This window comes from Salvelinus alpinus, chromosome 36 (genome assembly GCF_045679555.1).
Source record: "Salvelinus alpinus chromosome 36, SLU_Salpinus.1, whole genome shotgun sequence".
Taxonomy (NCBI): domain Eukaryota; kingdom Metazoa; phylum Chordata; class Actinopteri; order Salmoniformes; family Salmonidae; genus Salvelinus; species Salvelinus alpinus.
The window spans coordinates 19,319,463-19,334,652 of record NC_092121.1 but is presented as its reverse complement, the minus strand read 5'-3'; positions in this window follow the sequence as shown (position 1 = coordinate 19,334,652).

Below are 15,190 nucleotides of genomic sequence, written 5' to 3'. Positions count from 1 at the left end.
ATATAAATGCAACATGTAAAGTGTTGGTCCCATGTTTCATGAGTTGGAAATTTTCCATATGCACAAAAAGATTATATATCTAAAATTTTGCGCACAAATCAGTTTACATCCCTGTTAGTGAGCATTTCTCCTTTGCCAAGATAGTCCATCCACCTGACAGGTGTGGCATATCAAGAAGCTGAGTAAACGGCATGGTCATTACACAGGTGCACCTTGTGCTGGGGACAATAAAAAGCCCCTCTAAAATGTGACGTTTTGTCACACAACACAATGCCACAGATCTCGTTTTGAGGGAGCGTGCAATTGGCATGCTGACTGCAGGAATGTCCACCAGAGCCGTTGCCAGAGAATTTAATGTTAATTTCTCTACCGCATCCAACGTCGTTTTAGAGAATTTGGCAATACGTCCAACCAGCCTCACAACCGCAGACGTGTATGGCGTCATGTGGGCGAGCAGTTTGCTGATGTCAATGTTGTGAACAGAGTGCCCCATGGTGGTGGTGGTGTTATGGTATGGGCAGGCATAAGCTATGGACAATGAACAAAATTGCGTTTTATCGATGGCAATTTGAATGCACATAGATACCATGACGAGATCCTGAGGCCCATTGTCGTGTCATTCAAGTGGTGGAAAAAGTACCCAATTGTCATACTTGAGTAAAAGTAAAGATACCTTAATAGAAAATGTAAAAGTGAAAGTAACCCAGTAAAATACTACTTGAGTAAAAGTATTTGGTTTTAAATATACTTAACTGTCAAAAGTAAATGTAAATGCTAAAATATAAGTAAAAGTACAAATCATTTCAAATTCCGTATATTAAGCAAACCAGATGGCGCCATTTTCTTGTTTTTTATTTTATTTACGGATAGCCAGGGGTACACTCCAACACTCAGACATAATTTACAAACGAAGCATGTGTGTTTAGTGAGTCCGCCAGATCAGAGGCAGTAGGGATGACCAGGGATATTCTCTTGATAATTGTGTGAATTGGAACCTTTTCCTGTCCATCCGCCGCCATCACCTCATGTTTCAGCATGATAATGCACAGCCCCATGTCGCAAGGATCTGTAAACAATTCCTGAAAGCTGAAAATGTCCCAGTTCTTCCATGGCCTGCATACTCACCAGACATGTCACCCATTGAGCACGTTTGGGATGCTCTGGATCGACGGGTATGACAGCGTGTTCCAGTTCCTGCCAATATCCAGCAACTTTTCACAGCCATTGAAGAGGAGTGGGACAACATTCCACAGGCCACAATCAACAATCAACAGCCTGATCAACTCTATGCGAAGGAGATGTGTTACGCTGCATGAGGCAAATGGTGCTTACACCAGATACTGACTGGTTTTCTGATCCATGCCCCTACCTTTTTTTTAAGGTATCTGTAACCAACAGATGCATATCTGTTTTCCCAGTCATGTGAAATCCATAGATTAGGGCCTAATGAATTTATTTCAATTGACTGATTTCCTTATATGAACTTTAACTCAGTAACATCTTTGAAATTGTTGCCTGTTGCATTCATATTTTTGTTCAGTATATATATATACACATACAGTTGAAGTCGGAAGTTTACATACACTTAGGTTGGAGTCATTAAAACTCCACAAATTTCTTGTAAACAAACTATAGTTTTGGCAAGTCGGTTAGGATATCTACTTTGTGCATGACACAAGTAATTTTTCCAACAATTGTTAACAGACAGATTATTTCACTTATAACTCACTGTATCACAATTCCAGTGGGTCAGCAGTTTACTAAGTTGACTGTGCCTTTAAACGGCTTTGAAAATTCCAGAAAATTGTCATGACTTTAGAAGCTTCTGATAGGCTAATTGACATCATTTGAGTCAATTGGAGGTGTATCTGTGGATGTATTTCAAGGCCTACCTTCAAACTCAGTGCCTCTTTGCTTGACATCATGGGAAAATCAAAAAAAATGTGTAGACCTCCACAAGTCTGGTTCATCCTTGGGAGCAATTTCCAAACGCCTGAAGGTACCACGTTCATCTGTACAAACAATAGTACGCAAGTATAAACACCATGGGACCACGCAGCCGTCATACCGCTCAGGAAGGAGACGCATTCTGTCTCCTAGAGATCAACGTACTCTGGTGCAAAAGGCGCAAATCAATCCCAGAACAACAGCAAAGGACCTTGTGAACATGCTGGAGGAAACAGGTACAAAAGTATCTATATCCACAGTAAAACAAGTCCTATATCAACATAACCAGAAAGGCCGCTCAGCAAGGAAGAAGCCACTGCTCCAAAACCGCCATAAAAAATCCAGACCCCGGTTGGCAACTGCACATGGGGACAAAGATCATACTTTTTGGAGAAATGTCCTTTGGTCTGATGAAACAAAAATAGAACTGTTTGGACATAATGACCATTGTTATGTTTGGAGGAAAAAGGGGGAGGCTTGTAAGCGGTAGAACACCATCCCAACTGTGAAGCACGGGGGTTGCAGCATCATGTTGTGGGGGTGCTTTGCTGCAGGAGGGACTGGTGCACTTCACAAAATAGATGGCATCATGAGGTAGGAGAATTATGTGGATATATTGAAGCAACATCTCATGATGTCAGTCAGGAAGTTAAAGCTTGGTCGCAAATGGGTCTTCCAAATGGACAATGACCCCAAGCATACCTCCAAAGTTGTGTCAAAATGTCTTAAGGACAACAAAGTCAAGGTATTGGAGTGGCCATCACAAAGCCCTGACCTCAATCCTATAGAAAATTTGTGGGCAGAACTGAAAAAGCGTGTGCGAGCAAGGAGGCCTACCAACCTGACTCAGTTACACCAGCTCTGTCAGGAGGAATGGGCCAAAATTCACCCAAATGATTGTGGGAAGCTTGTGGAAGGCTACCCAAAATGTTTGCCCCAAGTTAAACAATTTAAAGGCAATGCTACCAAATATTAATTGAGTGTATGTAAACATCTGACCCACTAGGAATGTGATGAAAGAAATAAGCTGAAATAAATCATTCTCTCTACTATTATTCTGATATTTCACATTCTTAAAATAAAGTGGTGATCCTAACTGACCTAAAACAAGGAATTTTTACCAGGATTAAATGTCAAGAATTGTGAAAAACTGTGTTTAAATGTATTTGGCTAAGGTGTATTTAAACTTCTAACGTCAACAGTATATATATAAGTGGTGCTTCATCTTTTTGGGAAGAATCCATCATATTATATTATCATCATCATTTGAGGTTTACAGATTAAAAATCAGGGACAAATCAAAATGGCAAGTTCCTTACCCATCAATAAGAAATGGAAATGCATGGGGGGGCATTTAGCTTTTGAACTATGCTATACAGTAAATGAAAGTGCACGTCTTCACTCACAGGGTTATATGGATTAAGGATATCATATTCTTTCTCAAAATATACAGAATCTTTCAACATTCGTACCAGGTAGCCTGAGTATTTATTTTATATATATATATATACTCTCTCAGCTCTCTCCCCCTCTACTTCTCTCTCTCTCTCTCTTTTAACCTCCGTGGAATGTTCTTAATCTCTCTTGACATTTCCCCCTCTTCCTTCTCTCTGTGTGCTTCTCCTCCCTCAGATACAGTAGTAGTAAGCCATAGACAGTCTACTGCCACGTGTGGCCTCATTTTATACATCACTTTCAAAGGCTTAATCTTTGAAGTGTTCGCTAATTTCATCACTGACCCAGGTCACAATGTATATACATTAGCAAGAGTTGTCTTAAAGAGTTGAATCTGTGATATCTTGAAAAGAACATATGTTTGTTTTATACTACCATTAGAGTTATATATTTTAGCCTTGCGGTAATGTATCTACAGTATGCTTGGTGAGGATTCCTTTCCCTTAAGCCAATGTTAGAGGGCTTCTGAAATACCTCCCTATAGGCTCTTTAATGTAGGGGCCGACGCTGGAGTAGAGAAGCAGGTATGGGGAGTTGAACATTTAATGAGGAACAGACATGGAACAAGACAGGAACAGCATCAGTACACGGGTAACACAATGACATACGAACATTAATCCTGAAGCAGGGAACAGAGCTTGGGACAGACAGATATAAGGGAGGTAATGACACAGGTGATTGAGTCCAGGTGAGTCCAATAATTGCTGATGCGCATGACAAGGGAAGGCAGGTGTGCGTAATGATGGTTGCAGGAGTGCGTAATGCTGGGGAGCCTGGTGCCTTCGAGCGCCAGGGAGGGGGAGAGGGAGCAGGCGTGTCACTTTAACAAGTCTACAACCGTGAGTTAAAGGCAACATGGTGTGTTAATGGCGCTTGGTGACCCTCACAACACCACAGAGATATCTACAACCTATAGACGTGTGACATACGTGTGACATACAGTGCATTCAGAAAGTATTCAGACTCCTTCCCTTTTTCCAAAAATGTTTAGGTTACAGCCTTATTCTAAAACGTTTTCAATTGTTATTTTCTCCAATCAATGTACACACAATACCCCATAATGACAAAGCAAAAACAGGTTTTTAGAAATGTTTGCAAATGTATATATATATATATTTTTTTTTTAATGAAATATTACATTTACATAAGTAAATTCAGACCCTTTACTCAGTATTTTGTTGGAGCACCTTTGGCAGTGATTACAGCTTCAAGTCTTCTTGGGTATAACGCTACAAGCTTGGCACACCTGTATTTGGGGAGTAGGGATGCACCTGGGCTCAATTTCGAGTCTCATAGCAAAGGGTCTGAACACTTATGTAAATAAGGTATCTGTTTTTTATTTGTAATACATTTGCCAACATTTCAAAAAAACTGTTTTTGCTTTGTCATTATGGGCTATTGTGTGTAGATTGATTAGGAAAACTATTAGTTTAATACATTTTAGAATAAAGCTGTAATGTAACAAAATGTGGAAAAGGTCAAAGGGTCTGAATACTTTCCGAATGCACTGTACATGTCTCATTACCCATAACATTACTCACATGTGATGCTGCACACCCCAAAAAATCCTGCATATCAGTATGGGAGAGTGGGTTAAGTTGAGCCAAAGGGGTTTCTTCCATCATTTCATGGAAGAAACCACATGGAAAAATAGGTAAGCAAGTTAGGTCCAAACAGGTGATTTTCACCAAATCAAATTAATTTATTGTGTTAAGAGGTTTCATGATGCTTGTTTCTAAACCAAAGTAGATCATTTTAAGATTGTTCTATACATCAGTTGGGGTCTCTATAAACTTCAATATGAGGACCTAAACCTAACCTCCTGTGTGGGCTAATAAAGTCCTAATGTTCAGTGTTCGTAGGTGTATCTAGTATTGTAATTCAATGAGTAATTATATTTCTACGTGCATAACCTACAGTACATACAGTATGTGATACAAATAAACATCTTTATCTAGACATCAGCATGTGCTCGTTTATCTATAAAAGTCACCATGGTTGGAATTTATTGTCATGAATCTTGCCCTGGAGGCAGCTCTGAAGTGTGGTCACTAGCTGGCACAGCCACAAAGTCATCAAAACCCTAACCTTAACCACACTGCTAACTCTAATGCCTAACCCTAACCTTAAATTAAGACCAAAAATATATATTTTTATTTTCATTCATTTTTACGATACAGATGATTTTGACTTTGCAGCTGGCCCATCTAGTGGAAAAAGCTCAGTTCTGCATACGTGGCAAGATTCATGAAAATCAACGTCAACCTGCGTATAATGCAGGCATTTTCACATTTTCATAAATATATTAAACTATAGCACCAAGCGGGCATATTCACATAAGGACTCAAAGGAGAGATTTATATTCAAAGGGTCTATTTATACCGCTGAGCGTGTGGTGGAGTATCAATGGTATTATTGGCATTTGGCGGGCATCTATGCTGGGGGCAGAGTGTGACTGATGGAGTTTCATCGTTTTATGATGAGAGTGATGCTTTTGGCAGCATGGGAGTACACTTAAGCCTCTGCTCTCTATATCGCTCCATCATTTGGCGGTTTTATTTGACAGTTCCGATGATATGAGTTATAGAGGTATATGTCATACAGTGTTTTCTGGACAAAGGCAGAAGGAGGGGGCATATTCTAAGGAGTAGTAGTAGGGGTGTAGGGAAGGTGGCATGGTGGAGGGAGAGTAATGTAAGTTGAATGAATACCATAACATATATGCAGGCCTATATTGCTGGCATCAGGTCTGGCTATGAATAGCATTAATACCACTCTAATGTAGTAATTATTTGTGGTTGTAACTTGGCGGAGGTTGTGGTGGGTCACAGCCAGGTGTATTTGTTTCCACTGTGCAGTAGTTGTGCTGTGTAATCGCTGCAGCTGTCTTTTACCACAGCATGTGTGGGCTATAGAAGTCACTGGGCTGGCAACTATAACTTCACCTGTTTAACGAACCACTTTCATGTTTTCCAACATGGCAACAGGAAGAGGTGGGAGGACATTTACTAGGGTACTACAGTACTGAGGTAAGCCTGTAAGGGAACATAGGAAGGGAGGGGACAGAACCTGGGAGGGAACCTGGGAGGGTAGTATATCACACTTTATTTTATCAGACAGTAATGATGATAAGAATTATAGCCTGTATGCATTCCTCAAGTGATGTCTCTCTCCGCTACCCCTCCCCCCCATCCGCTGGCACACGTCTGGGGTGAAGGTCTATAGTGGAACAGTGGAGGAGAGAGGATGAGACATGGTAATAGGAGTGGTAGAGAAGTAAACAGAGAGAGAGGACAATACCAAATACTATTTGGTATTGTCGTAAATATGACAGAGTTAGAACTATTTTAGAACATCTTGTAAATAGAAAGCTTTCAACAAAAACTACTTTGGCAAAGAGGAAAATGACACCTCTTTAGGGAAGTAGAATCTGCAGAATGGAATAAACGAGACCCCATAAATATCATCCCAAACTGTCCTCTATCTTTTCCATTCATCTCCATTCATTACCATTCCCTCCGCATCTCTCTCCGTGCAGAGGGCGCTTAAAATAGGTCTGGCTCAAAGCGCAGAAAAACACTTTTACATTAGAGGACATTACCAAATACTACTGCCAGTGTTCCTATCCGCCACAAAATGCTTACGGAGTATTTATAAAGTCTTAGTTAATGACATATTGGGGCTTAACGGTTCACACTCTGATTGTGAACTCCTCTGGCTCTCTGTTGACTCTGCATCTGTCTGTAATCCATCAAGCCAGAGCTGCATACCTGGGGGGGCATGGTGACGACCCTGGTATGAGGTAATGCTATACTCACTGCCTCGGTTTCATGAGGGCAGGGTGTGGAAGAGGAGGCTCAGGAGACGTCAGTCTTTCCCTGCCACTCTGTCCTGGCAGCAGGGCCCAGTCCAGAAGAAGGGGTAGAAAGGGGTGTGGGTAGAGGGGGTCAGTGGCAGTCGGTGCCATTTAAGATTAGGGAGGACGGTAAAACATTTTAAGGGCCTTAATTCTATTACAGTATATTGGATGACTGTCATTCATATTCCTTTCACCAAGCTCCGTGTAACAGCGATAGCTTTAGACTACGGCATGATACTTGAATTTGTCCTATACCCATCATGAGGTTGCTACATCCTAGCCTAGAAATTAAAGTTTAACGTAGGTGCACAGGTCAAGAGACAAATTGGTGTAATCAACGTGACAGACAGGGACACATTCAATACCACATTGTACACTCTTGCCTGCACCTAGCTGATCTAGGGTGTAGTCATTAGTCCAAACAGTTTAAAAACATTATGTTTTGCAACTAAAACAAGTTTTTATTGGACAAATACAGGTAGGTCCATCCCGTTTAGTTCCGTTTGCTTCTGTTTAAGAAACATTTTGCAACAGAATTGGTGGAATGAATACACCCCTGATCACAAAGTTCACTTTCATAGCAGCCATACAAACAGCGTCATCACATCTACACGCTCTCCTCCTCTCACATTTTCCCTTCACTTGAGGACTTCAGTGCACAACACAACAGCTGTCTGTGACCAGGCGAAAAAACCTCTCCAAGCCAAACCTTCATACCATAAGTGCTACACACAGCCTGCATCGTTGTCACCATATTAGCTAACGTCAACATACACGACATGACCAAAAGTATGTGGACACCTGTTCGTCGAACATCTCATTCCAAAATCATCGGCATTAATATGGAGTTGGTCCCCCCTTTGCTGCTATAACGGCCTCCACTCTTCTGGGAAGGCTTTCCACTAGATGTTGGAACATTGTTGCGGGGACTTGCTTCCATTCAGCCATAAGAGCATTAGTGAGGTTGGGCACTGATGTTGGGCGATTAGGTCATGCTGAAACAGGAAAAGCCCCCCCCCCCCAAACTGTTGCCACACAGTTGGAAGCACATAATCATCTAGAATGTCATTGCATGCTGTAGCATTAAGATTTCCCTTCACTGGATCTAAGGGCCCTAGCCCGAACAATGAAAAACAGCCCCAGACCATTATTTCTCCTCCAACAAACTTTATAGTTGGCACTATGCATACGGGCAGGTAGCGTTCTCCTGGCATCCACCAAACCCAGATTCGTCCATTCGACTGCCAGATGGTGAAGTGTGAAGTTGTCATAATTACTGTGTAAGTCAAAGGAATGGGGTGAGATCCATGAGCCTCCTAAGTTTTGTATTGAAGTCAATGTATCCAGAGGAGGACGGAAAATAGCTGTCCTCTGGCTACACCATGGTGCTACCCTACAGAGTACTGTTAAGGCTACTGTAGACCTTCACAGAGTGATTTAATCAGTTATTTGGTGATGTGAATATATTTAGTACAGTTTTATCAAAAAAATATCACTTTTAAATGTTTCACTATTTAAAAAAAAAAAATGTATTCACTGAGTAGGATGGTCCTCCCCTTCCTCCTCTGAAGAGCCTCCACTTGAAGGGGTCATGAAACCCTAAACTTTCACTAATCAAATGGCCCCACCGCAAAACACGTTGGTGGGATATCATAACACTCTATTAGGGACATTTCCCTGCACCGGTCCACTGCTCCAGACCCCCAGGGAGGGGGGTGTAAAGATGCTGATCTTTCACTGCATTACAGCGAATAATTCATTGTGTTATTTTCGCTCCCCTGATGAAGGGAAGCAGCGTCAACAAACAACTCTTCACCTGTTATCACCTCTCATATTGCCTGAGTGTAACTGATACCATGATGTGTCTCACAATCATACACTGTATGTCCAAAACACAAGACATTCATGACTAATCATTAATATCTCTGATAAAATATTCATATTTTCCACAACACTAGTTTGATCAAGCTAAGGTATTCCCTCTCTGGTATTCTCAATCCCCTTCCTCAGGCTAAGCACACAGGCTGCAGAACTATTCTTAATGCTGTTTATTGGGAAGCGTGCTTTCTCCATGTCCCAGTGGCTTCTTGAGTACCAGACAGTCACCATGGGGGAGGGGGAGGGGAAGGCTCCGGGACTGAGTTGAAGTTCAAGGGGGGGGGGGGGAGTAAGGGAGAGCAGTCTAAAGGATGGAATTAATGTGGTGACAGGAACACGATCTACATGATGTAATGATGCTAGATTGGCAACACATGGCTGAGACATAAAGAAATTGGTGTGGAATTACTCTGAGCCAGCCAGGCAGGCAGTATAAACAGGAATAACAGTGGTGAAACGAAGGGTGTGTAAGGTAAGATGACAGAGTACAGTAAAAAATAAAAAATAAACATATAGTAAATACAGTACAAGATACTGTATGCCCTTTGAATACATTTACTGTATATAGTTAATAGTCTATGGTAAGGATCCAAACAGGCCACATTAATCGGTTAGCCCAATGAAAGAGTTTAGTAGAGGTGTAAGTGAAGTAGACAGGCAATCAGGGTCAGATAGATTGAGCCTCTGAGGTGCAGAGAAGTGATGTGAAGAGGTCACACCTGAGATGGCATAACCCCCTCCGACACATAATCTCGTTCATCTTTCTCCCCTCATCTTATCGGTATGCTTTACTATGCTACTGCTCTACTCTGTTCTTCCACACTAGGTTTTTCAGCTGTCCCCATAGAACCCTTTTTGGTTCCAGGTAGAACGTTTTTTGGTTCCAGGTAGGACCCTTTCGAGTTCCATGTAGAACCCTCTGTAGAAAGGGTTATACATGGAACCCAAAAGGGTTCTTCAAAGGGTTCTCGTATGAGGAAAGCCGAAGAACACTAAGGTTCTAGATAGCACCTTTCTTTCTAAGAAAGATTCTTCTCCCTCCCTCCCTCCCTGTTTGAGTCTCTCAAATGTCATGTTGCCATGTTATTTACAGTGCCTTAAGGTCACTGTTGAAAAGAGACCATGACATATTTTAGATCCCCTCAGATAGACAAACATTACTACATACGGGCAATAAATTTCACTGACACTTATGGCAATGTTTTGTCAACAGATGCCAGAGCTGCAATGTCTTCACAACAACTAATTCCATGCATAAAAGACCTACGTATTGCTGGTGTTAATGCTGTGTGAATATAGGCCAACAATATATAAGTCCTCACACTTGAACCACTTTTCCCCCATATCAACAGTGTGGGTCTATTGCAGACATGGGAAGACTTTGTGGTGTAAAAGAGCAAAGATCTGTGCAAATAATAACATGAACCTTATTATCATCTATAACCTCATTTTAACAGATATGTGCTATTTTCGATAGTGCCAAATAGATGGTTTGTAGATGTTCAGTAGATCAATTATCTATCAACATCATTTTAACTAACTATCCACTCTAACCATAGACCTAACCTTAACCCTTATCATAATGCCTATAATAATAAAGGTTCCAAACTAACTATTGAGACGAGATAGGCCTCTACCTTGCCACTGCCTGGACTCTCCACCATCACAAAAACGGACAGATTCTCACTATCTTTCCTGCCATCCACTTTTCTCTTTACCTCACTCTACCTTCATAATGAATGCAACTTATGTTAATTCAGATAATTTCATCACTTTGTCATGCTTATCGTAACATTTCCCAACAGATATGCCAATAAACTTCATATGTTACTACTGTGAACGCTATGGGGGTATAAAGTGCAAAAACAACAACGTATCACATTATCAACAACATACTATCATACGTAGGGAACCAGCCTATGGGAGTAGTAGAGAGTCTGTCTCGGTCAATGACAGGAAGAACACTGACCAATATAGATACACAGAAGTCCAAAGAGGACACTAGCTGTACAACAGTACTGAAGCTTATGTGTATGACCTGCTTACCTGGCTTCTTGGCTTCGGGCATAGCTGCGATAGTGTGTCTATCTCTTCCTCTGACTGTGTCTCCCTCCCTCCTTGTCTGTTAGTCTGTCTGCTTTTCCTCCTTCATCCCTTTTTATTCCCTCCTCCCTCTCCACTTCAGTCCCCCTCCCCAGGAAAAGGCTGTCAGATGACACCTAGAGGGGATCCAGAAGCTCTGAGGAAAGAAGGGGTAGAGGGTGAGAAGGAAAGGAAGACAGCATAGAGGTGAATGGGGGTTGGATGCAGTAATGAAGAGGACGACCCGGCTGGAAACTGTTAACTGGTTAACACGGTAGGGCGGGAGCCAGCCCATTAGCTAATTGATTGACACACCGATTAGCATTGATTGACAGGTTGATTGTCTGACTGTTCTCTATATCACTTTTGACTGTCTAACACAAGACACCTTAGGCAAGTTTCCATTGACCCAGGTTTATCCAACAAAATCAGTGGAGCCCCACCTGTTTAGTGAAGACATCAAAACTATGAAATAACACATATGGAATCATGTCGTAACCAATTTTGTTTTCATCAAATCAAAATATATTTTAGATTTTATATTCTTCAAAGTAGCCACCCTTTGCATTGATGACAGCTTTGCACACTCTTGGCATTCTCTCAACCAGCTTCAAGAGGGATGCTTTTCCAACAGTCTTGAAGGAGTTCCCACATATGCTGAGCACTTGTTGGCTGCTTTTCCTTCACTCTGCAGTCCAACTCATCCCAAACCATCTCAATTGGGTTGAGGTGGTGTGATTGTGGAGGCAAGGTCATCTGATGCAGCACTCCATCACTCTCCTTCTTGGTCAAATAGCCCTTACACAGCCTGGAGGGGTGTTTTGGGTCATTGTCCTGTTGAAAAATAAATGGTAGGCCCACTAAGCGCAAACCAGATGGGATGGTGTATTGCTGCAGAATGCTGTGGTAGCCATGCTGGTTAAGTGTGCCTTGAATTCTAAATAAATCCCTGTCGGTGTCACCAGCAAAGCTCCCCCACACCATCACACCTTCTCCTCCATGCTTCACGTTGGGAACCACACACGAGGAGATCATTCGTTCACTTACTCTGCGTCTCACAAAGACACGGCGGTTGGAGCCAAAAATCTCAAATTTGGACTCATCAGACCAAAGGACAGATTTCCACTGGTCTAATGTCCTTTGCTCGTGTTTCTCGGTCCAATTCACACAGTCTCCTTTGAACAGTTGATGTTGAGGTATGTCTGTTACTTGAACTCTGTGAAGCATTTATTTGGGTTGCAATCTGAGGTGCAGTTAACTCTAATAAACGTATCCTCTGCAGCAGAGGTAACTCTGGCTCTTCCTTTCCTGTGGCGGGTCCTCATGAGAGCCAGTTTCATCACATCGCTTGATGGTTATTGCAACTGCACTTGAAGAAACTTTCAAAGTTCTTGAAATGTTCTGGATTGACTGACCTTCATGTCTTAAAGTAATGATGGTCTGTCGCACACCTGTTAATTGAAATGCATTCCAGGTGACTACCTCATGAAGCTGGTTGAGAGAATGCCAAGAGTGTGCAAAGCTGTCATCAAGGCAAATGAGTGGCTACTTTGAAGAATCTCAAATGTAAAATATATTTTGATTTGTTTAACACTTTTTGGGTTACTACATGATTCCATATGTATTATTTCATAGTTTTGATGTCTTCCCTATTATTCTACAAAATAGTAAAATAGTACAAATAAAGAAAACCCTTGGAATATTTTGTAACTTATTTTGAACATAATGTTTCTGCCACCTTATCTTACAGCAAAAAAGAGCTTCTGGATATCAGGACAGCGATCACTCACCTCGGATTAGACTAAGATTTTTTCTTCAACAAGCAGGACACACAGGATGTACTTCAGACACCCGACAAGGCCAAAATCTCCGTCATTGGCAAGAGAAAGAGACGCAGGTACAGAGGACACAGAGCAGGGTGCCTCGTAAGGATCCGTCGACGGCGAGTGGGAAAGCTGCCTTTACCGTCAGTATTACTTGCCAACGTACAATCATTGGACAATAAATTAGACAAGGTACGATCACGAATATCCTATCAACGGAACATCAAAAACTGTAACGTCTTATGTTTCACCGAATCGTGGGTGAATGACGACATGGATATTCAGCTTGCGGGATATACGCTGCACCGGCTAGATATAACAGCACACTCCGGTAAGACGAGAGGGGGCGGTCTGTGCATATTTGTAAACAACAGCTGGTGCCCAAAATCTAAGGAAGTCTCTAAATTTTGCTCGCCTGAAGTAGAGTATCTCATGATAAGCTGTATACCACACTATTTGCCAAGAGAGTTTTCATCTATATTTTTCGTGGCTGTTTATTTACCACCACAGACGGATGCTGGCACTAAAACCGCACTCAGTCAGCTGTATAAGGAAATAAGCAAACAGGAAACCGCACACCCAGAGGCGGCGCTCCTAGTGGCCGGATTAAATCAGTTTTACCTAATTTCTATCAGCATGTTAAATGCGCAACCAAAGGGAAAAAAATTCTAGATCACCTGTACTCCACACACAGAGACGCATACAAAGCTCTCCCTTGCCCTCCATTTGGCAAATCTGACCACAATTCTATCCTCCTGAATCCTGCTTATAAGCAAAAATTAAAGCAGGAAGCACCAGTGACTCGGTCAATAAAAAAGCGGTCAGATGAAGCAGATCTTTTGATGGCATTGAGGAGTACACCACATCAGTCACTGCCTTTATCAATAAGTGGATCGAGGACATCGTCCCCACAGTGACTGTACGCACATACCCCAACCAGAAGCCATTGATTACAGGCAACATTCGCACTGAGCTAAAGGGTAGAGCCGCCGCTTTCAAGGTGCGGGACTCTAACCAGGAAAGCTTATAAGAAAACCTGGTATGCCCTCCGACAAACCATCAAACAGGCAAAGCGCCAATACAGGACTAAGATCGAATCGTACTACACCGGCTCCGATGCTCGTCTTTATGTGGCAGGGCCTGCAAACTATTACAGACTACAAAGGGAAACACAGCCGCGAGCTGCCCAGTGACACAAGCCTACCAGATGAGCTAAATCACTTCTATGCTCGCTTCAAGGCAAGCAACACTGAGGCATGCATGACAGCATCAGCTGTTCCGGACGACTGTGTGATCACGCTCTCCGTAGCCGACATGAGTAAGACCTTTAAACAGGTCAACATTCACAAGGTCGTGGGGCCAGACGGATTACCAGGACGTGTGCTCAGGGCATTTGCTAACCAACTGGCATGTCTCTTCACTAACATTTTCAACATGTCCCTGATTGAGTCTGTAATACCAACATGTTTCAAGCAGACCACCATAGTCCCTGTGCCCAAGAACACTAAGGTAACCTGCCTAAATGACTACAGACCCGTAGCACTCACCTCCGTAGCCATGAAGTTCTTTGAAAGGCTGGCAATGGCTCATATTATCACCATTATCTCAGAAACCCTATACCCACACCAATATGCATACTGCCCAAACAGATCCACAGATGATGCCATCTCTATTGCACTCCACACTGCCCTTTCCCACCTGGACTACAGCTCAGCTTTCAATGCCATAGTGTCCTCAAAGCTCATCACTAAGCTAAGGATCCTGGGACTAAACAGGGTAGGTAGCAACACATCCGCCACGCTGATCCTGAACACTGGAGTCCCTCAGGGGTGCGTGCTCAGTCCCCTCCTGTACTCCCTGTTCACCCACGACTGTGTGGCCAAGCACGACTCAAACACCATCATTAAGTTTGCAGACGACACAACAGTGGTAGGCCTATCACTGACAACGATGAGACAGTCTAAAGGGAGGAGGTCAGAGACCTGGCCGAGTGGTGCCAGAATAACAACGTACAGTGGATTGCAAAAGTATTCACCCCCCTTGGCATTTTTCCTATTTTGTTGAATTACAACCATGTAATTTAAATGGATTTTTATTTGGATTTCATGTAATGGACCTGAACTGCTACTATAGATCTGTCCCGAGA